The following is a 27,948-nucleotide window of genomic DNA, read 5'->3' on the forward strand; positions in this document are numbered from 1 at the left end:
CCATCCACCTATCCATATATCTATCTCTCTATCTCTCCATCTATCCATCCATCCTATTGATTCAGATTCTCTGGATAACTGCACTAATACAACCCATTAAAGCGTCACATTTTTTAGATTTTGAAAGTAGAGTGTTATCCTTTGGTAGTCCTTTACCTAACTTTCTGTTGAGAATAAAATGCAGTGAGGTGCATTTTACTACAATATAAAATATATCTCCAGTAGGCTTTCCAGGGCAGAGAATTTATTGGAATCCAAGAAGCTGACCAACATCTCTGAAAGGTTCAAGGCTCTGTTCCTGGCCAAGCTCCCCATGCTCATTAAATGCCAACAATCCTTGGGTCAGAAAATGCTCCAGCCACTCTTGTTTTCATTTCACTTCTTGTAACATGACAAGTTCTTTGCTGCCCTACCCCTTCCACTTGACATTTTGTTTCATTTCCTATACCCTTCTGCCAGTAGATGCCTGCTAAGTTTCTCAGGTCTAAAGCAAGATGTCTAGCCAACTTGCCCTGTCAATGTTACTTAACGTGCACCTGAACTCGTGTATCCTATCACCCAATTCTTAATCTTCAAGAGGATGTAGGCATTTCACGCTTAATCTGATCTACCCAGATCTCCTGATTCTCCCATCTCCAGCCAGTTTTTCTTTCATTGTTCATGCAGCCTTACCATTATGCAGCATCTCAGGCCAGAAGTCAGCCTTGCCCCTTTCTTTCTATTGCCCACAATAGCACACTAGCCACTTCACTTGGCTCTACCTCCAAAATAGGTCCTGAATTGTGTTCTGCTTCTTTTACCTTCCCAGTTTTATCCTGGCCCACTTGCCATCTTTTGCTCAGCCACCTGCAATGCCTTCTATTTTATTTCTGCGTATGCTCTTGATCATATCCAATATAAATGATTGCTTTTATTCCCCTGCTTTGACTCTCCAGTGGCTTCTACTTCAAATTAGGGGAAAATCATCCAAATTCCTGACTGCAGCCGGCCAGGTCCTACATTATTGGCAACATCAGCACCTTTTTTCCTTCCTTCCCTCCCTCATTAACCTTTTTTCCCCTTCCCTGTCTTCCCCTTCCTTCCTTCCCATCCAGCCATTCTGAGCAATCCTATCTTGACACAGGTTCTTTCTCACGCTGGAATGCTCTGTGCAGATTTTTGCACAACTGGCTCCTTCTCATCATTCAGTCTCAACTCATGTACCTCTCCCTCAGAACTTCTTTGACCACTGATTCTAAGGGTAGTTCCCCAGGCCAATCTCTATCAAATCATCTTGTTTTAAAGCTTCAAAACAATTACCCTGTGAAATCATCTTGTACTTGTTTTTCTTCTTTGTATGACTTACAAGGGCATATTTTCACAACTAATTTTCTCTTTTCAGCTCTGATTAAAAACAGAATGACATTCTACTTGACAGTTACCTTCTTCTTACCTGTATTTTGGTTATTAGGCAACACATTTTCACAAGTTCATGGGGACTGCAGAAATAAGAGCTAAAGATTGTGTTTCCTATGTATACATAGTGAAATGAAATCAAGGTACACTGTGGAAATTAACTGTTTAAAGTAGGTATTAATGTGGCTTAAGTTTTAGACTCGACTCAAAAAACGTAGCCCTTTTAAAAAAGAAAGTTATTTTTTGTTTGTTTGTTTTTTGGGTTGCACCTGCAGTATATGGAAGTTCCCAGGCTAGGGGTCGAATTGGAGCTACAGCTGCTGGCCTACATCACAGCCACAGCAACCTAGGATCTGAGCTGTATCTGAGACCTATACCACAGCTCACGGTAATGCCAGATCCTTAACCCACTGATCGAGGCCAGGGATTGAACCCGCAACCTCATGGTTCCTAGTCGGATTCGTTTCTGCTGTGCCACAACAGGAACTCCAAGAGAATTATTTGAGTAAAAGAATTAGCATGAATCGAAGTTCCCGTCATGGCGTAGTGGAAATGAATCCGACTAGGAACCATGAGGTCGTGAGTTGGATCCCTGGCCTTGCTCAGTGGGTTAAGGATCTGGTGTTGCCCTGAGCTGTGGTGTAGGACGCAGACACAGCTTGGATCCCGTGTTGCTGTGGCTGTGGCTTAATCCGGCAGCTACAGCTCTGATTAGACCCTTAGCCTGGGAACCTCTATATGCCGAGGGTGCGGCCCTAAAAAGACAAAATCACACACACACACACACACACACACAAGAATTAGCATTAATTAATACTTAGGCATTATAATATAGCACTTAAATACATGAGTTCCTCGAGGGCAAAAACTTTGGTATTTTCATTTTTTGACATCTTTGTTTCCTTGCGTAATATTCTGTCTGTGAGTTCAAGAGGAGCCTCACCGCATGCTTGCTGAATTGTATAAAATACATACTTCGGAATTTTTTTCCATATGTGGCATATGGAAGTTCCTGGACCAGGAATCAAATCCAAGCTATAGCTGCAGCCTATACCAGGACTGTGGCAAGCCAAATCCTTAAACTGCTGCACCACAGCAGGAACTCCTGGAATTGTTTTAATACCCATAATCTGAAATTATTTTTCGAGCAAATGAAGTAAATTGTCTTCTCTTAGAATTAAGGGAAAAATCAATGAATTCATGACTGAATAAAGGGAAAATTTATGCTGTTATTTCATTTGCGAACAAACCTTTATCAAGAGTGAGATGGGATTTCTTGTATTACGGAGTTGAGATTTTGCCTTACTTTGAGAAGGGAATTTGTGGAAAATGGCTTTTTCAACCTCAAGAATGTTTTTCCGTATCTTGAATTATTCATCTCTAGTATTAATAAATTCTGATTCAGTGATAAGCAATGTATATAAAATGCCAACTCAGTCAGTAACCTGACTCCTCCACATCAACACTAAATAAGCTTAGGGAGTTCCCTTTAAAATGAATCTAATAATAATTTTGAAATCACCAAAAACTGTAGTCACCGTTTAACAGCTTAAAGAAAGGAGGGATAGTTAACTCAGAATAACTACAGAATTCTCATCTCCCACCTTTTTTTTTCTTGGCGGTTTTGGACTGTGAGAGAAAAGTTTATTCATTGCCTTCCTTCCCCCCATTAAAAAAAAAAAATCAAATCTTTTCTATAATTTGAATTTTTCCTGTTGGACCCCCCCCAGTATAGCTGTTATGTGACAGTCACCACCAGGTTAGAAGATTATAAGACTATGCTTTATACATTAAAGGCACACTTGTAACTATGGATAATTTTATTCTTCCTTCTATTTATTATACTCATAAAGAGATTGCTTCTCTAAAACAATTAAAGATAGCTAGTCTTTTGAATGATAAACTGTTATATTTTAATGTTCTTAATTTTACATTTTTAAGGTCAATTGTTTTGATTTTGCACAGATAGTATATATAAGAAATATATAATATATATTATATTTATATGTTTATATATTTTATATTATACAAACATATATATATTATATATATAGGCAGCAGTATTTATGGAAAATCAGTTTTCAGGAAATCGCAATAGATTTTTTGTTAAGAAATACAAGCTCTTATAATAGAAATTACAAACTGGTAGCCTCTGGGCTGTAATAGACTCACAGAACGTGGGTTCACTTGTCCTGCATGGTGTTTTCATATTGTTATTGTTGTTATTGTTATTACTTAACCTTTAAAAATCTGGAGGTTTCACACAGAAATATAACTTCTTCTGAAAAATTAGGAGACACTCTAAGAAATCTTGTACAGTTCAAACACTGGTGATGCTGTGATTTTAAACTGCAAATGGCAACAATTTAAAGGCTTCCATGCCTTCATTTTGATGTTTCTCTTCCGTATCAAATGGTGTAAGGTGTAAGCACTGAAATGCTTACCCAGAATGCTCCCTGGCTTAATGGGGTATTACATGCCATCTTATTCCACCTGTAATTTCCCCCCCCCAATTTCTATGTTACATCAATTTTTCCTTCATAAAGTTGTTCACATTTGGGCCTATTTTCTTCTTCTCCTTGTTATGACTTTTACATGGGTCGTGTTGTCCTCATTTCAGAGCTACTGAATGCATTGCCATCTCAGCCATCGCTGTCCCTCTTTGCCTTAAATTTCCTCTCTCTGCCCCGCCAGTTTGCACTCCAGTAATAGATTTATATGCCCAAACCATGCTTCTATATATTAGTCCCTGACCTCAGACCTTCAGTGACAGCTTAGAACTCTTGTCCAACTATTTAACCTATAGTTGGCACTCAGTTAATTGGTCCCTCCTCCCCCACATTTTGTGTTAATCCATAGCCCAAATGCCCATTTCCCAGCCCCAAAGTGGGCATCATGCAGCCTCTGATGCTTTTGCTTCCAGCCTTAACTCCCCTTCTCCACCTGCAAAAATAGATCATTTCAAGATTTGTCTTTCCAAACCACCTTGGTCCACAGATACATGATACAGCTTATCTTGCCTGACATATATTTCAAAATCATACTTTGTTTCACTAATTGTCTCTAAGTATAGACCCTGAAAATGCTCCTTCATATTACATGGTCTTAAGCATTTACTTCTGGGCTCCATCTACATCATCCTGAATTTCTTAAGTTGAGACCCAGGAAAGTGATCAGTCAAAAATTTGAGACATCAAGAATTCAAAGGCACACGGACTAATGGCGGTACAAGATTGCTTGGTAGTTTGGTATAAGGTAAAATAGGATTCAGTTAATTTTACTGAGTGCATTTTCGGGTTTATTGAGGGTGAGTCTTAAACATTATTTACTCTAATTGTTAACAAAATCTCTGGATGTTGCCCTAACCAGTTCTTTGACATCATTGTTGAGGCCATCATGCCCTGGTCTAGAGGAGAGAAAGCAGAAGATATATAAGAACCTCTTTCAGGCAAAAGCAGGACAATGAGATAAAATTCTTGATTTCAGGACTGTGTTTCTTTCTTTTCTTTTTCTTTCTTTCCTTTTTTTTTTTTTAACAGTTGTTCTCTGTCATGTTCATGTCTTGTCTCCAGTCACACAACTATTAATAAATGTTAAATCGAATTGGACAAGTTGATTGAATATTTGAAGATGCAACTTTAGAAAGGACATCAGTACTCAGGTTAACAGTGATGGTGCTCTTATTTGTCCCATGCTGTCTCTGAGATCAGGCACTGTGATTAGTGGTTTATGTAGATTATCACAGTGTATACTTGCTCCAACCCTATTCAGCCATTGCTTTGATTCCCTACATTTTAACAGTGGGCAGTAGTCAGCCAGAGTTGCAGAGGGAGGTAAGAAACACTGTGATGTGAGAAGGAATTTCTTTTGTAATTCATTTAAAAAACCCCCCAAACCCAAAAAAACCTTTTAAACAACTTTCAAATCTCTATGGTTGGCCCTCCTTATCCATGAGTTCTGCCTCTGTGGATACAGAGGGCTGACTGCCCCATGCCACTTTATATAAGTGACTTGAGCATCCTGGATTCTGGTATCCATAGTGCATCCTAGAACAAATTTCCCTGCAGATACCAAGGGATGACTCTTTCTTTTTCTTCTTTAAGGAGGAGAGGGTTTAATAAATTTTAAAGACTGATTGATAACTGTTGAAGAAGGCACTGTGACATAATGTTTAAGGCAAAGAACACAATTTGGAACTGGAAGACTTAGATTCAGGATTCAATTCGCCATTTAACAGCTGAAGGGTTTGTGCAAAATCCTATCTCTCTGAACCTCAGTCCTTTAATCTTTAAAATGGACAATACTATTGAACAGCAAATGGCTGTAGGGACCAAAGAAAGAGACAATGGCGGGAATAACTGGGAGCGCAGAAAGAACTACATGTTTGCTGAAACTTTGGCTGAACACTCAAGGATAAAACTGCTGAATATTTGCTAAGTTGTCAAAAGGAATGGATAATGCTGAGAAGTGGATTTTTTCTGGATTGAGGAAATCCTACTTTTCTCTAGTAAGGGATAAGATGTGCTTGATAACCCAATTGTATATATGGAACAAATTTACCTTTCAATGCAGATCTTTGGTAAACTACTGGTCTAAGCCTGTGTGAACTTCCTCCTTCTTCCCATTTTCCTCTGATAAGGCACTCTTCTGGGTTCCTCCGGAATCTGAGATTTCCCAAATTGCAAGATCCCAAATAAACTGCCTTTTCACCTCTGTAAAACAATGCTATAAAAATATATAGTGCTGGTACCCGTGCAAATTGTTCAAAGTGTGAATGAGGATCTCAAAAAACATTGTATTAGAGAGGAAAAAAGACACAAAATAATGAAATATGGTCCCCATGGTTTCCCAAGGCAGGTGTTACAGTCCCTGACTAGGGAATCTGAAGATGAGAGAGGCAAAGTAACATGGCCCAGTCACACAGCTAGTAAGTAGGTGAGCTGAAATTTTAAAATTTAACCTGCCTGACTTCAAATCCTCTGTTCTCTCTATCACACCAGCTTGCCTTTTTTTTTTTTTAATAGCCAACACATATGCTTTTTCTTAACATAAAAAAAGACATTTATGTTCAAAAACTAACTCATCCTGATAATTCTCAATTAAGATGTTGTCATCTAGCATCTGGCCTTTTATGAAATACGATAAACATAATTCGAGTGTGGCTTAAATGAAGTGTCCAAGTAGGATAAAACAGGTCACCTGGGAAATTAGATTTTGTAGATTACAAGAATTTAATCGTAAATTGTAGTTAATGAAGATACTTTTTTAAAAAGGAAATTCTTCAGGAAACAATTCTTCAGGTCTATCAATTTCATCATTATTTCACTATGAGACAGCTATAAAGCTAAAAGAAATTAGATAAACTTAACTATAAATAACAGTGAAGAACGCCTCTATTTTGATGAATTCAGTTTTCACAGAGAAAGCACAGGGGGATCTTTGGCCCAAGTTCAGTGTTTTTATTTCTACATTGTATTCTTTTTTTTTTTTTTTTAAAGATTCTACTTAAAAGATTAAGAAAAAGAAATTAGAGAATATGTTAGCTCGGTGGAATTTTGAAGGAAAAGATTCTGAGACTGCTTCATGTCTGTAGCAACTTTTATCCTGAAATAAAGTCTTTGGTAAAGATGAGCTCCAGCAATTAAATTTTATTGCAGGGCTACAGGGTAGAAGAAATGATTTTGTTTAAAAAAGTGAACATCTTAAAATGACCGTGGGGGTAGAACAGGAAAAGAGTGGATGGTAGGGTATATGTGAAGGGGGAGGTGTTGATTTAAACACTTTGGGAAAACTTTTGGAGCACAGATTGTGTCCTGACAAGTAACTTCAGCATCTTTCCTCTGCAACACAGTGTTAAGGTGGTAGTTAAATCTATGTGCTGTGGAGTCACAATGCCTGGGATCAAATCCCAGCTCTATCACTTCTTAATTTTGTAATTGTAAGCAATTTACTTAAAGTCTTTGAGACTCTATTTTCTCACCTGAAAATTTGGAATCATTAATGCTTCATAGGGTTGTTAGGATGATTCAGCATAATCACCAGTGCACACTGTCTTTGTGTTAGAGATCATGGTAATTGTGATTTGGGTATTGAAGAACTTACTGGACGTATATATTCAAGTCTCCCGTGACTTTAGAAAACAATTTTGAGGCATGGCAACTGCTTAAGATGCCATTATGATGATATAAATTCATGCAATGGCATAAAAGACACAACTTAGCTATTTAGATAATAAATCAGTTTCCTTTAAGAGACATTAAAGATATTCATAAAAGAAAAGATTATGAAACCCAACCTTCTAGTAAAAGATCATGAGTTTATACATATTTTTGAAAGGGCATGAATTTATACTCCTCCTGAAGAGGACGTATTGATTTGTGTGTGTATTTCAAGCAACCATCTTACGCCTGCCGTGCTTGCGGCTGACAGTGTTCTCCCCTGGGAAGGTGGCCTCTTGTAATTGCAGTGAATGGCAATTCTATTTGTAGACATGACTTCCTACAGCATGCATTCCTTTCTGTGATTATTATTTGAAAAACACTTGTCCTCAAATTATTTTGTCTTCCTGGCTACAAAGGAGAAAATTCTCCAACACAACAAGAAACTCACAGGCAATGTGTATCTAAGTTGAAAATGTATATTCTCTTACCAATAAAACCATCCTTGTGCCCTGCAAGCTAAAGAGTGCAGAAAGCATTTTAATACTAAATACCCTCAAACTACCACTTAGGCCAAAAAAAAGAGGAAGAGAAGGAAAAAGAAAATCAGAAGTACTAATATCATTTGAACTGCCTGGGCATTTTCTCTCCTTCTGTCACCCTATTTTTTTGCTTATAAACAAAAGCATATTTTCGAACATTTATAGAAAATCAACAGCAAGAGGACTTACCTTCCTTCAACCAAGAAATGTTATTTTTATCATTTTCAAAATGCTCAGCTGTTCTGACTTTTATCTTTTCCAGCTCAGTTTCTGACATCTAAGTGGAAACAGAATTGGTGATATAAAAAATTCATTAAGAACCCAAATTTATAACATTGAGCCTTATATTTAGAGACGACTGCCATATTATAGGAACGTTTTATCTCTGTAGTTTTTCAGCTCCCTGTCTAATGTTAAGTCTTACATTTTAAAATGTAATACGATTTGTAGTATTTTTAAAACATTAGCATTGAAAAGGAAACTAGATATTTCACTTTCAGCAGTCAAGATTGCTGTAAACTCTTATTTCTGAATATGAAATAATAACCAATGAAGAACTAGCCACTGAGTTAAAAAAAAAAATTCAATGGCTGTTTTCATGTTTTTCTTAATATTCTATAGGAAAACCTGCTGTAGAGTGGTGTACAAAGATAGAAATACTAATAAAGCCAAAAGGACCTTTCCAGCAATGTGCTGGGTAGAATGAAAACCTCATGACCTCAGCCAGGCCACGATGAGCTTCCTGAAGGTGTTGAGATCTATTTTTGCATTCTCAGTGCATTGTTCTTAACTTCTGGGACTTGGTCGGTCGCAGGGAGCTAGGATGCTCCACTGGCCTCACCACCTCGAGGTACTTACCTGTGTGTTCCCAAGGGAGGAGGCCTAAGGCAGGGGATGAAGGAGCAGGGTGGTGATGCTCTGGGCAGCCTCCCTTGTTGTCTCTCGATGTCCAGCATTCCTCTGCCCTGCCAGAAGTGAGCGAAGAAGCAAATACACTCCCTCCCTGGGTGGTGCTAGATTTGTCTTGCTGCCAGAAGCATCCAACTTGCGGCTGAGAGTTTTTTTTTTTTTTTTTTTCTAAAGGTAATATAAAGCCTGTGGTTCAAAACAATAAAAACCTTTTCCAGGCTAGCGCTTATTTAAAATGACATTCTGCAAAACAGAGTCAAATAAATGAACTCTTTTCAAATTGACGGAGTTTCTCCAGTCCCCTTCCTGCTATTCGTCACTTACGGCTAATATTTAAGGATGGAGAAAACATAGATTGAAAAATATATGGAGGCTATTTGGGTTCAAAGAAAAGGAAGGGAAACCTCAAAGGGTTTATTTTTCAGAACTTCACCCTGCAGCTGCTGTTTTGAAAAGCACGTTTTTCTAACGTTTTATAGGCAACAAGAAAACATTTCGAGTTCTTTTGAGAGTCTGCAGATATTCCAAAAGGAATTTGAAATAACATTCCAAAGAGGATTTGTCACTGGATTCTTAGGCAGAGATAATAACACTGTTTTCAATAGAAGATTAACAACAAAAACATAACCTTAGGTATGCATAATAATAAATGGCCCAACATCCCTAAATGTTGGGGTTTTTTCATCATAAAAAATAATCTTTATTTTTTGGCACAAAATGGTTTACCTCTTCTAGTGTCTTTACCTGGACAACTGTCTGATATCTTACTGCCTTGTATCCATTTCACCTCTTTTCCCAGCTTCATTTCTTGTTGTACTTTTTGCTCCCAGTTTCATACCCAAATTGGCTGATCAAAGTACTGTATTTTTTCCTTTTTGAGGGCCGCACCCACAGCATATGGAAGTTGCCAGGCTAGGGGTTGATTCAGAGCTGCAGCCGCCGGCCTACACCGCAGCCACAGCAATTTGGGATCTGTCGCATCTGTGACCTACCCCACAGTTCATGGCAATGCTGGATCCTTAACCCACTGATCAAGGTGAGGGATCAAACCCGTGTCCTCATGGATACTCATCCAATTCACTTCCGCTGTGCTGCAACAGGAGCTCCAAGTGCTTTTAAAAACAATAAAACTGGGAGCGAAAGATAAATTCCAGATTCCTTAAACAGCCAAGGAAGACCTTGATGGGTCAGATTCTATAACATAATTTTCAAACTGTGGCTTAGAGTTTTAAGATTTCTCCAAGGTGCCTAACCTTTTCCTCTAACCTAATCTTAATGCTGCTGTTTCTTGAATTTACCTCCTTCTGTCATTAACATTTCAGAAAGTTTCCTCAAAATCTCAGCTCCCTCCCACCTTAAAGCCTTCTCGACCTGCTCATCTAGAAATGATCACTCCCTTTCTCTGATCCCATTTGGGACTTCTGACATAATCATCTCCATTGTGGCCTTGTGTAACCTGTCTTATCTTTCTGATGAGATTACCTGTATTTCTGACAAGCCTCCACCCCTAGGTTTCAACCTCTCTCTGCACTTGATGCTTCTTGCTCAGTGTATGACATGACCACCTATAGATTAACAATAGTTGGATAAACAAAACGAGCGTATAGAAAACCCGATAATGTTTTTTCCTTTTGTCCGAAAGTCTAGGATACACCTGATTACAAAGTTCTTTAGGTTTTTTTCTTTTCTGTAGTTACATATAGCATTTTATATCCATTCATCATAAATTTTAAGACCTAATCTAATTCCCTTAATAGTTTGGGCATTGCCTTTTGGAAAAGCAAATTATCTAAATTTTATGTGTTAGTGGGGCTGGAAATATGTTTTGGTACCTAACAATCACAGTGATCTTAAAACAATGAGTGGCGACATCATTGGACCTAAAGGAAATTGATGGTGCAAATATTGTCTAGATGAGAAGAAATGGTCAAGTGTTTTGGAGTGAATGAGTGAGCCACAAACATGGCTGAACATATTATTCTTCCTGCTTTGTTTTCAGTTGTATTTTAATTTTAGACCACATGATAATTAACATTTTTCCTCAACAGAAACCATTTTTTAAAAAGATTCAAATCATTTTAGATCTTTGTAAGTTTACAAATCATATAACCTCTCATCCATGCAGTTTCTAAGACAGAAGACCCCATTCTTACTTGGAGCGTGTGGTGATGAAGCCTTTTCTTATATTCTGTGCTTGTTTTCACATATTTTATTTATGTTCCACTAACCAGTTTCTAATTATCTGTCCCAAGAGTGACTTATAACTCAACATTTTTTACTTTGGAGATTATGGATTATTCTGATTGTGGTTTATTCTTTGATTATTTTTGATTTATATATAGTTTCTGCTTGTTTTACTTTTGCAATTACCATGATAGAGTTATTTGAGGCCCATTGTTAAGTAAATTGCACACTTTAAAATCCTTGGGGAGGATAGTTCTGAGGAGGGAAATTTATGAAGATAAAATTCATTTCTAATTTGGAAATATTTTCCAACTTTGGCTGATATGTGTTACACATATCCTCACAGTTAAAATTGTTCTCTTGTTTTATTTTATCAGTTGTCTCTACTTAGAGTTTCACTGCCCTTTGATTTCACTCTTGCCCTTTGAATTGGCTTTTGTCTTGAAGAGTGTGTGACATTATTTGAATTTTCTATATGGAAATTTTTTTTTCATTTTAAAGAGCACCATTTTTCAAAGCTAGAGAACTCATTTTAAATTTTTATCCTGTCTTTGAATTAGCAATCTTTAAATGAGAAGGATAGATATTAATAAGCATCATATTTGATTTTTTTCGTCTATTTCACCAGTGAAGATGATAACAATAAGCACCAAGTACTTTACCTTGAATCAGCTCTATATCACTAATATCCATGTGGGTTGGACATTAAGTTAAGGGTATTCAGTGCTAAGCCAACCTTTAAATTATTCATTCACTCACCTAGAGATGTACCACAAAATTCTCCGTTTGAGTGATGGCGATGAAATCTGGTTTGGGTTGGGGTCTAGTCTCTTGTTTGGATGAATGAAATAAACCACAGTTGATGATAGAAAATAAAGAGATATTAAGTCTGGTGGATCCCAGGCAGAGCAGACATGAAAATAGATGATCTAAAATGAAGCTCAGAAGAAACTAGCCACCTCAGAAGTCAGACTGTTCTGACTAAGCTCCAAGGAGAATGAATACATTTTTAAAAGAATCCCCTTTCCAAATGATGTTTGTTATGCTCATTTTAAATAACGAGCTAAAGAATTCAGACCCAGGAATGTGGTTTCAACTCTTAGAGTTTCTTGTTAAATTCTGTTTTAGTTTTCTCTTCTAAAAGGAGATAGTTGGAAAGTACTCTTATTGTATAGTTGCATTCTTTCATTTTGACTTGTGCAGCAATATTCTAGTTTCCAATCAAAATCTAATCCAGAGATAGAATATTTGGGGACAAACTATCCAGGATAAGACAATCTTTGCTAAAAATAAATAAATAAATAAATCCCCCAACCCCCCTGCAAGATCATCATATATTAATGTTCTTGTTTTTGTTAAAATAAAATTGAATGCGTGAAGCTAGAGCCCTTTTTAACAAACATTATGTGCTATCATATTACTCTTTTGTGACTGTCTCCGAAATCATTACGTTGTCCCTTGCCATTGTTTTTATAACGGTGAAATTATATGTGTAAAGCACAATATGGTATCAATCAGCATGTAGAGCAGTTACCAACTTAGCTTATAGGATTTGAGGACTATTGCAGAGTAGATCTTTCTGAAGGATTAGTGGATTGGATCCAAATGGAAATGGTATAAGGCATGTACTTCTCCTTTGAAAGTATATTTTCTGTTACAGAATGGAATCTCTTTATTATTTATCTAATTATTTATTATTTAGGAGAGTTCATTAAAATGTTTGCAGTAGCTATTCTAATGACCATTACAAAAAGATTTTTTAATTAATTTTACATTTTAAAATTCTCTTTGAGATTATATGGCCTTGATACAAAAACACTCATGGGGTAAATACACATTGGTATAAAGCAGTATGAAAGGCAAAGGTAAATAAAACAAGAAGAAAATTCCTTGTTTGTAACACGGCTTTCTCAGAGGAAAGCTAGCATCACAAGGCATCCTAATTCAAGGATTTATTAAATGTTAGATGTCACCAAAAGTTTAGGTTTAAGAAATAACACTCAGGGATATAAAATACATTGTTTTATCCTTGTTTCATGCCCAACCATCAAAAAAAGCTATCTATCTTGACCAAATTATTTTTACATCTCACAAAGCTTCTTTTACTGACAGAGACCTTGTTGGGATTGAGAAAAGATATAAGAATAAATATGTGAATGACACTTGCTAGTGCATTATGAAGATTTTTGTTTCCTTAGGATTGCAATATATATCCTTTAACTTAATAAGCCCACTTAGTATAAATATTGTTCCATTTCGTGTTAATTGTAGCTTAACTTTATAGTAATATAAAGTAATATATTTCTATATTTATTTATGTAATATACCTATATAATTCTATTTACAAACTCTCTACTTTGTACTATTATTTTTGTCTACTGTACATCTACAAATGTTATAATCTGATAGGCACTGTTCAGTGTGTGTGCGTGTGAGTATTTTCACAGTGAATTGTCTTTTAAAGAAATTAGGAGAAGGAAAAAAAGAAAAAAATTAGATGGTTGCCTACATAGTTGCCATTTCTGGTTCTCTTCAATTCTTTCTAATAGACCTAAATTTTAATTTCATTTCTTTCTTCTTCAGTATAAAGAACTTTGTCATTTCTTAAAGTTCAGGTCTGATGGTGCCAAACTTTTTCAGTTTTTGTCTATCTAAAAATGTGTTGAGTTCAATCTCATTTATGAAAATATTGACTCTGGATATAGATTTCTTGTTTGCCAGTTCCCCGCACCCCCCATCTTTCCTTCCTTTTAATTTTAACATCATTCCTATCATTGTCCCGCTATATCTAACATGCATTTCCCCCTCTGTGGTCATTTTAATTTTTTTAAATATTTGATTTTCAGCAGCTTGTCCATAATGTGTTAAGTATAGTTATTTTATTTTATTTTTTTGGAATTCTTGTTGTGGTTCAGGGAGTTAAGAACCTGACTAGTGTCCATTAGAATGCGGATTCAGTCCCTGGCCTCACTCACTGGGTTAAGGATCTGGTGTTGCCATGAGCTGTGGTGTAAATCACTGACATGGCTCAAATCTTGTACTGCTGTGGCTGTTGTGTAGGCTGGCAGCTGCAGCTCTGATTCGACCCCTAGCCTGGGAACTTCCATTATGACATAGGTGTAGCCCTAAAAATAAATAAATAAATAAATAAATAAATAAATAAATAAATAAATAAATATTTCCTCAGATTTTATTGAGATTTTAGATTCTGCAAGTTGATGTTTTTCATCAAGCTCAGGACATTTGGGGTCATTTTTTTCTTCAAATATTTTTTTCTGTCCCCTTCTCTCTCTTCTCTTCCTCTAACATTCAAATTACATGTTAGACCACTTAATATTTTCACCAAGGTCACAGAGGCTCAGCTCATTTTTTTCCCAGCCTCTTATTTCTATTCTTAAGATTGAATAATCTTTGTAGATTTATTTTTCATGTCACTAGAACTTTCTTCTACAGTCCTCAATTAACTACTAAGATAATATTATATATTTTTCATTTTAGATATACTTTCAGTTCTAAAATTTACATTATATTTGGTTCTTTCTAGTGGTTCCTCTTTCTTTGCTGATAATGCTCAACTTTTCTTTTTTGTCTTTTTGCCTTTTCTAGGGCCGCTCCCACAGCATATGGAGGTTCCCAGGCTAGGGGTCTAATCGGAGCTGTAGCCACCGGCCTACACCAGAGACACAGCAACGCAGGATCCGAGCCACATCTGCAACCTACACCACAGCTCACGGCAACGCCGGATCCTTAACTCACTGAGCAAGGCCAGGGATCGAACCCACAACCTCATGGTTCCTAGTCTGATTCGTTAACCACTGAGCCACAATGGGAACTCCTCAACTTTCATTTATTATCACCATTTTTTTCCTTTAATTTCTTGATTATATTTATTATATCTAGGTTAAAATCATTTTCTGGTAATTCCAACATCTGGATCTTCTATTGACTGTTTGCTTTTTTGGTTATTCAAATGTCTAATAATTTTTTATTTATAGTGTATATTTTGGATAATACATTATGGAGTGTCTGAACAATGCTGCAGTCTTTAAAAAAGTATTGAATTTTGTTCTTCTAGCAAACAGGTCAATTGCTGATGTATCCTTTGGATCCTTTTGGGCTTGTTTTTTTATTCTTAGGGTTGAGTCAATTTCAGTTTTTTTCTTAGTCTCTCAAAGTTGCTTGTGCTAAAAGATCTGGTGATTATGGCCAAGGCATGTCCTTTGTGAAATCTCAACTGAATGCCCAAAGTGCTCATTGAGATTCCTCCTGTCTAATTGGATCAGAGTAACCGTTGTGTGTTCTAGCACTGTATTAACCCTGGTACACACATTCAGTGCTTAGTTCTACAGAAGCTGCATTTTGCAAGCTATTTCAAATCTCAGCCTATGCATACATAACTCAATCCCTGACCAAGAATGCTAAGGTAAACTTTTCCCCTTACCTACTTTGTACAGCTCCCTTTTCTCCAGACTCCTATGCTGGACATTCTGGCCACTTCCACATCCCAAACCCCAGTTTTTGTCTCTCTCTCTCTCTTTTTTTGTCCTTTTGCCTTTGCTAGGGCTGCACCACGGCATATGGAGGTTCCCAGGCTAGGGGTCTAATTGGAACTATAGCCACCAGTCTATGCCAGAACCACACCAATGCGGGATCCGAGCCGCGTCTGCAACCTACACCACAGCTCATGGCAACACCGGATTCTTAACCCACTGAGCAAGGCCAGGGATGGAGCCCGCAACCTCATGGTTCCTAGTCGGATTTGTTAACCACTGAGCCATGATGGGAACTCCCAGTTTTTGCCTCTTTAGCTCAGCAAATCTGCTACTTTATTTGGGCTCCACCTAATTTGTTCTGTGGTAGGGAAAGGGCTGCTGCGTCAAGAGCTGGAGAAAACATGTAGCTCATCTTTAATGTTTCTCTACTCTTAAGAATCATAGGACCATTCTGCCTATTGTCAAATACTTAAAAACAGCTTCCTCACTTACTTTGTCTGGTTTTATAACTATCTACGAAGACATTAAAGTCCAGTGTCATTTATTCCATAGAGACCAAAAGCAAAAGAATTATTTAACAATTCCTTTACCCTTATCCTTCCAATCAGTCAAACATCAGAGAAAGTTTTCACCATCCCCTGGTGCAGAGAGATGAGCCTAGAACAAAGGGTGGCTCATTCTTGAAATTCGAATTTCACTTTTTAAAAGTTCATAGAAGAATCAGTCATTTTGAAAGCAAGTCCTTTTTTATGATAAGTATCAAAGAACTGAGGTAACATTTAAACCATAAATCATATGTTAGGTAAGACTGCAAAATTGCTTAAAAGTAGTGTTTGAGCTAATCACCCCACCAAATTAAAATTTGACAAGTGAGTAGGAAGGGGAATTTGAAGGGGATGTGTGACTATCGTTTAGATGCTGAATGTTCATTAAGTAGGAACTTGATGCATTATTGTTTTAGATAATTCTTAAAAGATTGGGACAATAGGATCCCTGGATAATCTGGGAATTGCTAAGGCAGAATAGGTCTTTGCCCAGTTTCCTAGAAATACTTCAGTAAGTTTCAAGACTTAGGGAGAAATCTCTGCACCCAACATGATATATCAATAACATATGGAAAGACTTGGTGAAAGATTTGAGTATTTCCATAATAAGGGTATTTTGAGAACACTTGTGGACAATTCCAAACTTACTGCAAGTTTGAGAGAAGTGGTGAGGGTCAGTAAACAGAAACAAGGCTCTTGGCCTCAGTGAGAGATGCTATTAGTGGTTGCTGCTTAGTAAACAATCCAAGATAGAGGCAATGGAGGAGTTATCACGTTTGGAAGAAGAAAATGGGGAAAGAGATGATACCAAAAGCTCTAAGATAAGCGATGACAGAGGTTTATACTAGATTTGCCATCCTGGGGGAATTTAAGGGAAGATTGTATATAGCCTGAAAACCTCTCTTTGAAGCTGAGATTGAATTAACTTGACTTTGTAAGTTTGTTTTCCACTACCAGCAGAAATGTGAGCACCAATGCTAAGTTAATATCAGTTATAGAGAAATAAAAACAACTATCCTGTACAGCACAGCATTGACACAACACTCTAAATCAACTATACTCTTAATGTTTTGTTGATCTGAACACATAGTATTACTCTATACTTCTGTTGCCTCTGCTCTCCTAAATTCTCTAAAAATGAGTTTGCCAGTATAGTCAACATTTAGAAGTGCTATTTAGGGGGCTCTCTGTAGAGTTGCTTTCTTCTTAGATAATGACCACCATTACTCACAAAGGTAGGGCTAGCACCTTGTTCCTATGCCATCACTGTTGGCATCAGAAATAGGTGATTCAAGCTGGTCAATACAATATCCTCTCTCACTCAATTTGAAATTGGGATCTAATCATTAGGGTTTAGCAACGTAAGTCAGCGAGGGTTGTATAAGTCATCTAGGGTGGCCTGTTTGGGTTGTGAGAAAGTAGAATAATTGAGCAATTGGGGGAGAGCAAAAAGTCGGCAACTTATTTGTTCCAGCTTCTTCACTTTTAAAGTAGAGATAATAATTATGGAATCTACTTTGGAGTTGTTGGGTGTGAGGGCTTAAATGTTAATGAATGTAAAGAGCTTGGAAAAGAAGTGCAACTTACAGTAAAAACTCTTAGAAATTTTATTTATTTTGAGTGACTCATTTTTTTCAACTTTATTGAGGTATAATTGAAATACAAAAAATGATACATATTTAAAGCATGCCATTTGATACATTTTGACATATGTATATACCCAATAAATAATTACTATAATCAAGATAATAAGCATCTCTATCACTCCAAAAGTTTCTTCATCCCTTGGTAATCCCAACTTCTCTCCAATCCCATTCTCAGACAAACAAACACTAATCCTCTTTTTATCATTCTCTATAGATTAGTTTACATTTTCAAGAATTAGATATCAATGGAATCATAAAGTATATATATTTATATATTTTGCTAAATTTTTAAACAAAAAATTATATATATATATATATATATATATCTTGAGATTCATCCATATTGTTTTGTCAGTAGTGCCTTTCATTGCATACTGCTATATGGGCATACCACAATTTATTTATCCATTCACCTGCTGGTGGATGTTTGAGTGATTTCCTGTTACAGCAATTATATAAGTAAAGACTTATGTACAAGTCTTATGATTTTACTTTTTGTTTGTGTTTAGTATTTATCAAATTAGAAAAAAAATTAAGGGGAGGAGTTCCCATCATGGTGCAGCAGAAACGAATCTGCTGCCATTGCATTGCCATGAAGTTGCAGGTTTGATCCCTGGCTTCACTCAATGGGTTAAGGATCCAGCCTTGCCATGAGCTGCATTGTAGTTCGCAGATGTGACTCAGATCTGATGTTGCTGGGGCTGTGGCGCAGGCCAGCAGCTATAGCTCTGATTTGACCACTAGCTTAGGAATCTCCATATGCCGTGAGTGTGGCCCTAAAAAGCCAAAAAAAAAAAAAATTGAGGGGAAGGTGAGAAAAACTCTAAAATAAAACTATGATTAGAAAATACACTTTTAAAAATAGTGTTTATTCCCTTGTAAATTAATTTTATCCTGGAATATGTAACTTTACCTTTAAGGGACTGGTTGACACCCAAAGGGAGTTTACGACTATCTTGTCTTTATATTTGACTGCTGTGAGGTCTTTTCTTAATGAATATCTGCTGGGAAACCCTCTAATGAGGAAAAAAAAGATGGCTTAAAAAATTCAAGACCATAAGACTAGATAGTGCCCCTTACCCTCTCAAAATTGTATTGAAGAAATAAATGAATAGGCATACTGTCTTCCTATAAATGTGCACTATTATTTTTTAGAGATATTTGAACTATTAGTACATTTAAAATACTTAGTATGATTTATTTTAAAAATAAATTGTAGAAATATCAACCTTGCTTTCTCACTCAAAACCTAGATATTTTGAAATATTTGAATGATAGTGATTATAGCAGTATAAAATGCTACTTACTGAGTTTGTATTTGAAATTACTTTAAAATTATTTATTAATGAGAAGGAATTGATTTATTGGATTCTTACATTGCAGTAGCTTTTGCTAGACCCTTAATAATTATGTAAACTCATAAATATTAGTGATGAAAGTATGATGATGCTTAAAACAAAGTTCTCTTTAATCAATACAATATGTCATTAAAATTTACTCTAAAATGTTAACACCTGGAGATGTCTCATTCTTGGTGGGCGGAGGCATTTCTTGACTACATATAGTTATATTACTTCTGCTTGAGCCTCCTCATGGTCAAGTTTTTTGTCATCTTGGATATGTCTTAGCATTTTTAGTTCCAAGATGTCCTTTGCCAAGTAGAATGGACAACCATAATTTATTTCACAGAGTACTTGGCTTTTTACCTACATCAGTGAGATACACCTTTTTTTTTTTTTTAACCCTGCAGAGAAAGAGAAAATGTTATCTTGATCAGTCTTTTCTCCAGACCACCTCTCATGGGTCAGTCTTAAAGTAGGACATTTAAATAAATTGAACTTCAAATACAATTTCAGTTTAACAGGACTTTTGGATTCAAAGAGAAATTCTAACATTTGATCAGCTATTCACAAATGATGTCTTTGTATCCTTTAAAGGACTAAAAAGCAAATAAAAAATTGTAAGCTGTTTTATTTGATGTTATTGAGATAAAACAATTCTTTGAAGAGTTGTAGAGACTAATTGGAAAAGGATATCAATATATCCCTAAATTATGAACTTAATAAAGTTAAAACCACACAGGACCTACATAGGTAAGCCACAGTGATCTAAGAATACACAATTGTCAATGTTGTACAAATTTCAGTAGAAAAAATGAGTTTTCTTGGAGAAGACATGAGAAAATTGTAGTGGATAGAGATTAAAAAATATAAGCAGTTGAGCAATTCCCACTCCGACACAATGAGATCAGAGGCATCTGTAGCACCAAGATGCAGGTTTCATCCCTGGCCCAGCACAGTGGGTTCAAGTATCCAGCACTGCCACAGCTGCAGTGTAGGTTGCAACTGCAGCTCAGATCTGATTCCTGACAGGGTGGCCAAAAAAGAAAAAAAAAAGTTGAATATGGGAAAGGGATAGGGCATAGACGATAAAAGAGGAAACTTCTCCTTCAACACATTAGATTGAAAATCTCATTTTCTTTTTTTTTTTTAATAAATAAGTAGATCTTTTTTCTTGAATGGTAAATCTCCTCCAAGATGCATATGATACAAGAAAAAGAAAAGCTGTCTTTTTTCTCAGAAATCTTGAAATTATGAACAAGGTAAGATTGCCCCCAAGATCTTTTTGTTATTGGAAAAGGTGGAAAGAAGCAAAGTCATTATGAATGTGTTCATTTCATACTCATAAGTGGCAGAATGGACATTTCCAGAATGCTTCATTGGTCTTAACACCATAGAAAAAGACATTTTTCAACACTATCAATTCATTTCTTACAATTGTCACTTGCTCTAATGTGACTGCATGTTGTCACTACAGTAGTCTCTTACATAATCAGGTACTTCCTCTTTTCAGCTCTTGTCACAGTGGGAATGTTACTGTGGCTTCTTGGTTTATGCCTTCAAACTAGCATATTTGTTGCCCAGGTCATATGCTATAGAAATTTAGGGTCCATGATATGGCAACTTACCTAGTCTGAACTGTTTCCTGGAATTCCTTTCCTCATATATTCCCAATTAGGGTGGGCTGCAAAAGATATTTTTTTGCAGGAGATTTGAAAGACATAAGTATAGCAGCAGCTATATTGTTTTTTATGCTAGGAAGATTGGGGTAGCCACTTTTATAATTCTGCATATTGTTCTTTATCTGCTGGCTCACATCTTGGTATGAACAGCAGTCAGTCTGCAACTTTTCCATCTTACCCTGCATCCTCCTTCAGCTTCTGCATCTCCTGGATTGATTGTGTACTGAACTTCATGGTGAAGGGCACCAGCTTCTCCTATTGGATATCCATTTCATCAGGGCTGGAGGTAGTGAGAACCAACAGTTTCCAATCCAAAGTGATGAGTTCCAGCTCAAGCACATGGCTATCAGTTTACCCTTTCTATCCTCTACTTTCCATGCCTTCTTGTCTTCCTGATGCCTTGCTCTGCCAACCTGAAACTCTAGCATCAGAAACGAAAATGACAGCTTTATAGAGACTAATCAACTTCTCAAATTGTATAAGGTCAAATCCTTGTAAGAGAACCCTTAGTATATAAACCTCCTAGTAGTTCTGCTTCTCTGATTGAACTCATGACTGATAAAATGTGCCATTCACATTGCACCATATAAATGGCACCACCTTCTATAGTCCTGCAGTGCACTGCCTGGAGGCGAATTAGCAGCCCTGAAAGTCTGTGATCTCATACCTTAAGTGGCATGAAGACAAGAATCACTTGTTACTTGTTTATTGTTCCAGCAATAGGTGGGAAAATTGACTTTGCAGCCCAATACATTTGGAAAACACTGAAATTATTTCTCACTGCAGTGCTGTGATCCTACCACCTACACATAGTAAAGGCTCTGTAAATCCATTCACTGAAGTAGTTTCTTCAGTCCAACTTTCTCCAAACTAATTTGACCATGGAATCATTTACTAAGTAGTACCTGTTAACATAGCCCTGGAACCAGTGGTTATGAAACACACTTTGAGAAACAGTGGATTGCATTCTGATAAGCTCAGTCATTTAACATTTGATACGCGTCATTTCTAAGTGCTGTCTAAGTATAGAGTTAATGTAACTTGAAGTCCAGTTTAGGCATTAAAATTAAATGCATTGAAGGGGTGTGATCATAAGAAAGCAGTGAAGAACAGTGCTTGCTGATGTGCTGTGTAACTCCTTCCAGCCCTTTTCAGATCTTGAATCACAAGGGAAAGGCTAGTGAAAAAAAAATGCCCACTGGCAGAGAAAAGGCACAACATTATACCGTGACAATGAAAAGAGGTACTAGAGGGAATGCTTTTTCTCCTCTCTTCATTCCTTTTCCCTTTTAGTGATGAGTCAGAGATGAATATGTGAATGGCAAAAAAGGCAATGAGATAATGAGCAAATGGCATCAGATATTGAAAGCTGGAGCCAAATTAGCCTTGAGTGAATTGGAGGAAAGTCAGGCTCAGGGCAGACCACACTCTTCATTTGTATCTTAACTCAGCTGTTTATGTGTAGGTGAGACATTTCCATGGCCTACTAGTTCCTGCAAGGCCAGCACGACAAATTTTAAAATAGACGAAGTTAATTTTTTGGGGGGTGGGGGGAACCTGTACCGTATGGAAATTTCCCAGCAGTCAAATCGGAGCTGCAGCTGCCGGCCTATGCCATGGCCACAGCAACTTGGGATCCAAGTAATGTCTGCGACCTCCACCACAGCTCATAGCAACGTGAGATCCTTAACTCACAGAGGAAGGCCAGGGATTGAAGCTGCATCCTCATAGATCCTAGTCAGGTTCATTAACCGCTGAGCCACAAAGGGAACTCCCACAAAGTTTAATTTTTTTTTTGTCTTTTTGCTATTTCTTGGGCCACTCCCGCGGCATATGGAGGTTCCCAGGCTAGGGGTCTAATCGGAGCTGTAGCCACCAGCCTACGCCAGAGCCACAGAAACACAGGATCCGAGCCGCGTCTGCAACCTACACCACAGCTCATGGCAACGCCGGATCATTAACCCACTGAGCAAGTGCAGGGACCGAACCCGCAACCTCATGGTTCCTAGTCGGATTCGTTAACCACTGCGCAACGAAGGGAACTCCCACAAATGTTAGTTTTTGATGCATTTGTTTTCTCTTGGTGAAGCAAGCATTGGTTCTCTAAGGGAGTCTTTTGGATGACCCTAAAAACCTGGAAACATCACTGGCATATTAAAGACAGGAGCCTAGGATACTGAACATTCTGTTATGCAAGCAGTATCCTGCACGATAAAGAAATGACTTACTCAAAATGCCTTGCCTTTCTGTTGAGATGCACTGAAAGTTCTTCACCTAGGTCTGTCTCTTTCCTCATCCTGTGATTTCACTATGTGTGTATCTCAACTAGGTGTGGATATGATTAGCTGATAAAAGTTACTGCAGGAAGACTGAATAAGGCTCAACTTTCAAGTCGTTCATTTACATTTCAAAAGAGGAAATAATCAACTCCAAAGAGTCTTTAACTAATTGGTGCTGTGCAAGGGAAAATATATTAAAATAATTTACTAGAATATTAATGTAATCCTCTTTTATGGAATTTTGAGACACTTCCTCCCTTTGCCATTTGCACATTTTGCCTTTTTTTTTTTCTCTTTCTCCCTCCACTCACAAAATGCACTTTCCAGGAAATCAAATATGAGTGGCTCATATTGCATCTGCACAGCATCAGCCTTTAACCTTTTAAAATAACCTCTGTTGATAAAAACAAAGGGCCAACACTTGGAGAGAATTAGTAGGTCCCTCAGATTGTCAATCAAGTCTCTGTCCAAGTAAAGGAAGTCTTGTCTGAACTCTTAAACTCTCTATGGAAAGTAGGTAATCAGACAAAATGGCAGCTTCCTGTTTTTCATTCTTGCCTATATGACTAAAACAAAAAAACTTTCATGTCCTCGCTTGGTTAATGGTATAGTAGTCCATTTCTGTATTGTCTACTATCTTGAACTAGGAACTCCAATGGTCAAAGAAGGGAAGTGGCTGATGAATTACAGCATTAGCTATATGTATATGTAGAAGCCGTACACTCTGAGGCTATAGGTATATATAGAAATCCTACACTCTGAAACTTGCTATTATCTCCATCTTAAGATAAAAACCTGGAGTTCCCATTGTGGCACAGTGGAAACGAATCCAACTAATATCACTGAAGATGCAGGTTTGATCTCTGGTCTCCCTCAGTGAGTTGGGGATCCGGCATTGCTGTGAGCTGCGCTGCAGTTTGAAGACACGGCTCAGATCTGGTGTGGCTGTGGCTGTGGCTGTGGTGTAGGTCAGCACCTACAGCTCCGATTCGACCCCTATAGCCTGGGAATTTCCATATGCCACAGGTGCCACCCTAAAAAGCCCCATCCCCCCCCAAAAAAAAAGAGAAAAAAAAGAAAGGAAAAGAGAAAAAAACCTGAGGCTCAGAGGCTTAACTATCTAATGCATTTAATGCTGAGAAATGGTGAAAGTCAGAATTGACCCCAGGGCAGCTTAGTTTCTAAGCTCATACATACTTTATTACTATACCCTGCAGTATAGAGGTCTTAGTTTGCTTTATAGGCTGTCCTGTATGAGTATGCATGTTCTAGATAGCTTTGAATATGACCAGCTTTTTAACAGGCTACTCTAAAGGAAGTGTAAATAATCCCTACCATCAGGGAGGTTTCACTATAGTTGGAGAGATGGCATACCTACAATGGCACATACATATGGAAAAGCAGCTGAGAAAACATGGTCAAATGTTAATTAGTGCCAGTAGAGATGCACATTCAATAACTCTGTAAGATTTTAGCAGGGAAGAGCTCACCAGGAGCTGAGGGAAGTGTGTTTTCATATGTGGTAGTCACGTTCATCTCACCTAGATGTAGTCCAGGAAGAAGCCAGGCATGGTTTTCAGACTTAGGAATGGTTTTCAGTGTTAGGAATAGTAGCCACAATTTATTCATTAAAAAAAAATTGCGATGAGCTTGTATCATGTGTAGACTTGAACTAGGCTCCAGGAATACAGTGGTGAAGGGGGTGAACAGGGGTGGACGGAGGGGTAGACAGAGAAATTTCCTGGGGCCCTGCATTTCTTATGCCTACAGAATCACCAGGGCTTCATATTGATATGCAACTTGTGATTCAGGAGGTCTGGAAGAGGGCGTGTGATTCTGCGTTTCTAACATGCACCAGATAATGGCCTTGCTGTTGTTCCACTGGCCATACTTTCAGCAGCAAGCTTCTAGAAGAGGGGGTGGATGAGTGAATGAAGAAATGAATGGTGAGGATATAACTTTAGCAAAAGTCACTGAAGGTCCACCAAGGGCATGTAATCATCTCTGCTAGCTTTTAGTTTCTATCTCCACAAAAAGACCAGGCTACCATTGCTGCCCTGGCATAGCCTGGATAGGCCTAAACTATGGGATAAATCGCCTGGGTTTCCCTTCTTCTAGGCATATATAAACATCTTTCCTTCTTTTGAGTTGTTTTCCCTCACATACGTACAATTCAATTGACTGGTAGAACTTTTTTTGGTATATTACCTTTACGCTCTTGCTTTCCTAGCGCCTGTCTTCATATCCTAGCAAAACTGATTTTATTTCAGCCCAATCCTGATATTTTCAGGACCAGTACAATTGCAGAGCATTTCTGAATTCTGTGATTTCTAAGCTCATTTCTAAGGTGTGCTCTCTCTCCTCCCCTCTTTCTTCTTTTTCATTTTTCTTTCTCTCTCTCTTCCTTCTTTTACTGGATTTTAGGTAATTGTAATGTGTCCTTGTAGGTTCAGTTGTAACAAATGCCCCACTCTGGTGGGGGACGTCGATAGTGGGGGAGGCTATGCATGTGTGGAGGCAGACATATAGGAAGTATCTCTACCTCCCACCCAGTTTAGCTGTGAACCTATAACAGCTCTAAAAAAATTGTCATAATTTTTTTAAAAGTATACTGTATTTATATTTGTTTCAGTAGTGTAAGACCTAATTTTTAGCCAGGGAGCCAAGTCCTTTGGCATGAGGCAGGGAGTGGGGCTGTCTCTATTGACATTAAGTGTCCAACCAATATTTTTGACAATTAAGCTATTAATGTTATCATTTTGAAGAGGGATCTTGCTTACAAATGACATTTGTTACAAGAATGATATAAAGAGATTACATTCTTCAGTTATAGTTTAGACAGTAATGATATAGGGCAAATTTTAGGCAACACATCTAAAAATTTTAGACAACCAATTATTGCATATATTCAATCATAGTCATTCATCTTGTTAAAATAATAATAGCAATAAACTTTCTAAGCTAATTAGAATTAGAGAAGAAAAAGACTCATAGAACTTGCTACGTTTTTGAGAGAAACTTTCTGAAAGTGAAGGATTAACCTTACATCTTTGAAAAAGCCTGAGATTTTTAAAGGTCTGTTAACATTTAACCTTATTTTTTTTCCTTTTAAAAAATTCTAAAAATGCTGTCTGTGAGCAGGTTAATAGTAGATTGTTTTGCTGTTATTTCATTCATTTTTTTTCTAAACACCATTGTTTCGGCAGTGCTGTAAAATATATTTCTAACTCAATTTATGTCTGGTGGTATTAATCAGTTAACAGTAACTTGATTTTTACATACTGAATCTCAGTAAGAAAAATTATTGTTAAACTATTATATCATAGAAAAAATGCATGGGCTTATATCATTGCAAATGTAACTTTCACAGGGAAAATTTTCTGTTTTAATGAAAAAATTTCAAGTGATTCTGATATACTGGAGAAACTAGAAAACATTGACTATGAGGGGAAAAAATGTTACTATGAATTATAGCATGGTTCATAAAACTCATTTGCAGATGTATGATCTGGGATAAAGGAAAATCACATGATTAAAGGAATTGTAAAGATTTTACTTTATTTAAATTGTGAAGGAACAATAAATCATGAAACGTAATGATCTTAACTTACTTGAGTTTCTCAAAACTTCACTGAAGTAAAAAGCGTATTTGAATAATGTTTCGAGTAGAGATTTTTATCATTTATTTTATTAATTATCAAAAAAACACCCAGATCTTCTTCATACACCTTTGAAGTATTGGTGGAAACTGAAATCATTTTATGTGCAATAGAAAGTTACTAGATATTTAAATTTTTAAAATTAGGTAAAAAAATATAATCTAAGTTTACATAATAAGACAGCTACAATACTTGATTCCAATGTGAAAAAGCACTATGAAGTTTCTGCTAAAAAAGAGAATGAATAATCTGTAAATAATTATATAAATTTCATAATTAATAATAACTAATCATAAGCCTAATTCAGGAAAGAATATATAAGCTTTAAGAGAAACTTCAAAAGTGACACAAGGAATAACTAATAATATTAATATGTATAAATGTGTTTTTACATTTTTAAGAAGTCAAATCATTTTAAAATCTTAATGATGAAATGATCTGAATCTTTCAAAACCCACATACCTTTTTCTATAATTAGTTATAGAACTTTGAGAACTTATCAGTAAGCTGATGTACATGAAAAGTGAAATGAACAATTAACATTAAATAGCATATTCAGGCAAGCTATCTTTATCTTTGTGGTATATCTATATTTACCTTTATATAATACCATTGAGGCATTCTGAGGTCTTTTATAGGTAAGAAGAATGCCAGGAAATAATCAAAGGAGGGAAAAAACACAATATTCATTGTTTTTCTGCATTATAGCATTTGCTTATATAGTAATGCAGTAATTCTATTATTTATAATGTTTTCATACATTTATAAATAGTTGTTTATGTGTTGTACTCGATAATTATATACTCTGATATTGCACTATTTGAGTCAATGCTGCTTGTTTAAAACTAGGTCAGCCATAAGGGAATGATGTTTTGGGTTTTTTATTAAATATTAAAATAATAGTAAATTATATGAGTGGTTAATTTAATACTGTAATTTGCTCACATCTCAATAAAATATTCCAAATACAATAAAAATCATTTAAATTTGTACAGAACATTCTATGAAAAGACATTTATTGTATAGAACCTGAATGATGGGAGTGATAGAAAATGAATTACAGGCCATTCATTCTGCATGATTTTATACACATAAAAGTACATAGAAAACATAATT

The sequence above is a fragment of the Phacochoerus africanus genome, chromosome 1 (genome assembly GCF_016906955.1).
Source record: "Phacochoerus africanus isolate WHEZ1 chromosome 1, ROS_Pafr_v1, whole genome shotgun sequence".
NCBI classification, from domain to species: domain Eukaryota; kingdom Metazoa; phylum Chordata; class Mammalia; order Artiodactyla; family Suidae; genus Phacochoerus; species Phacochoerus africanus.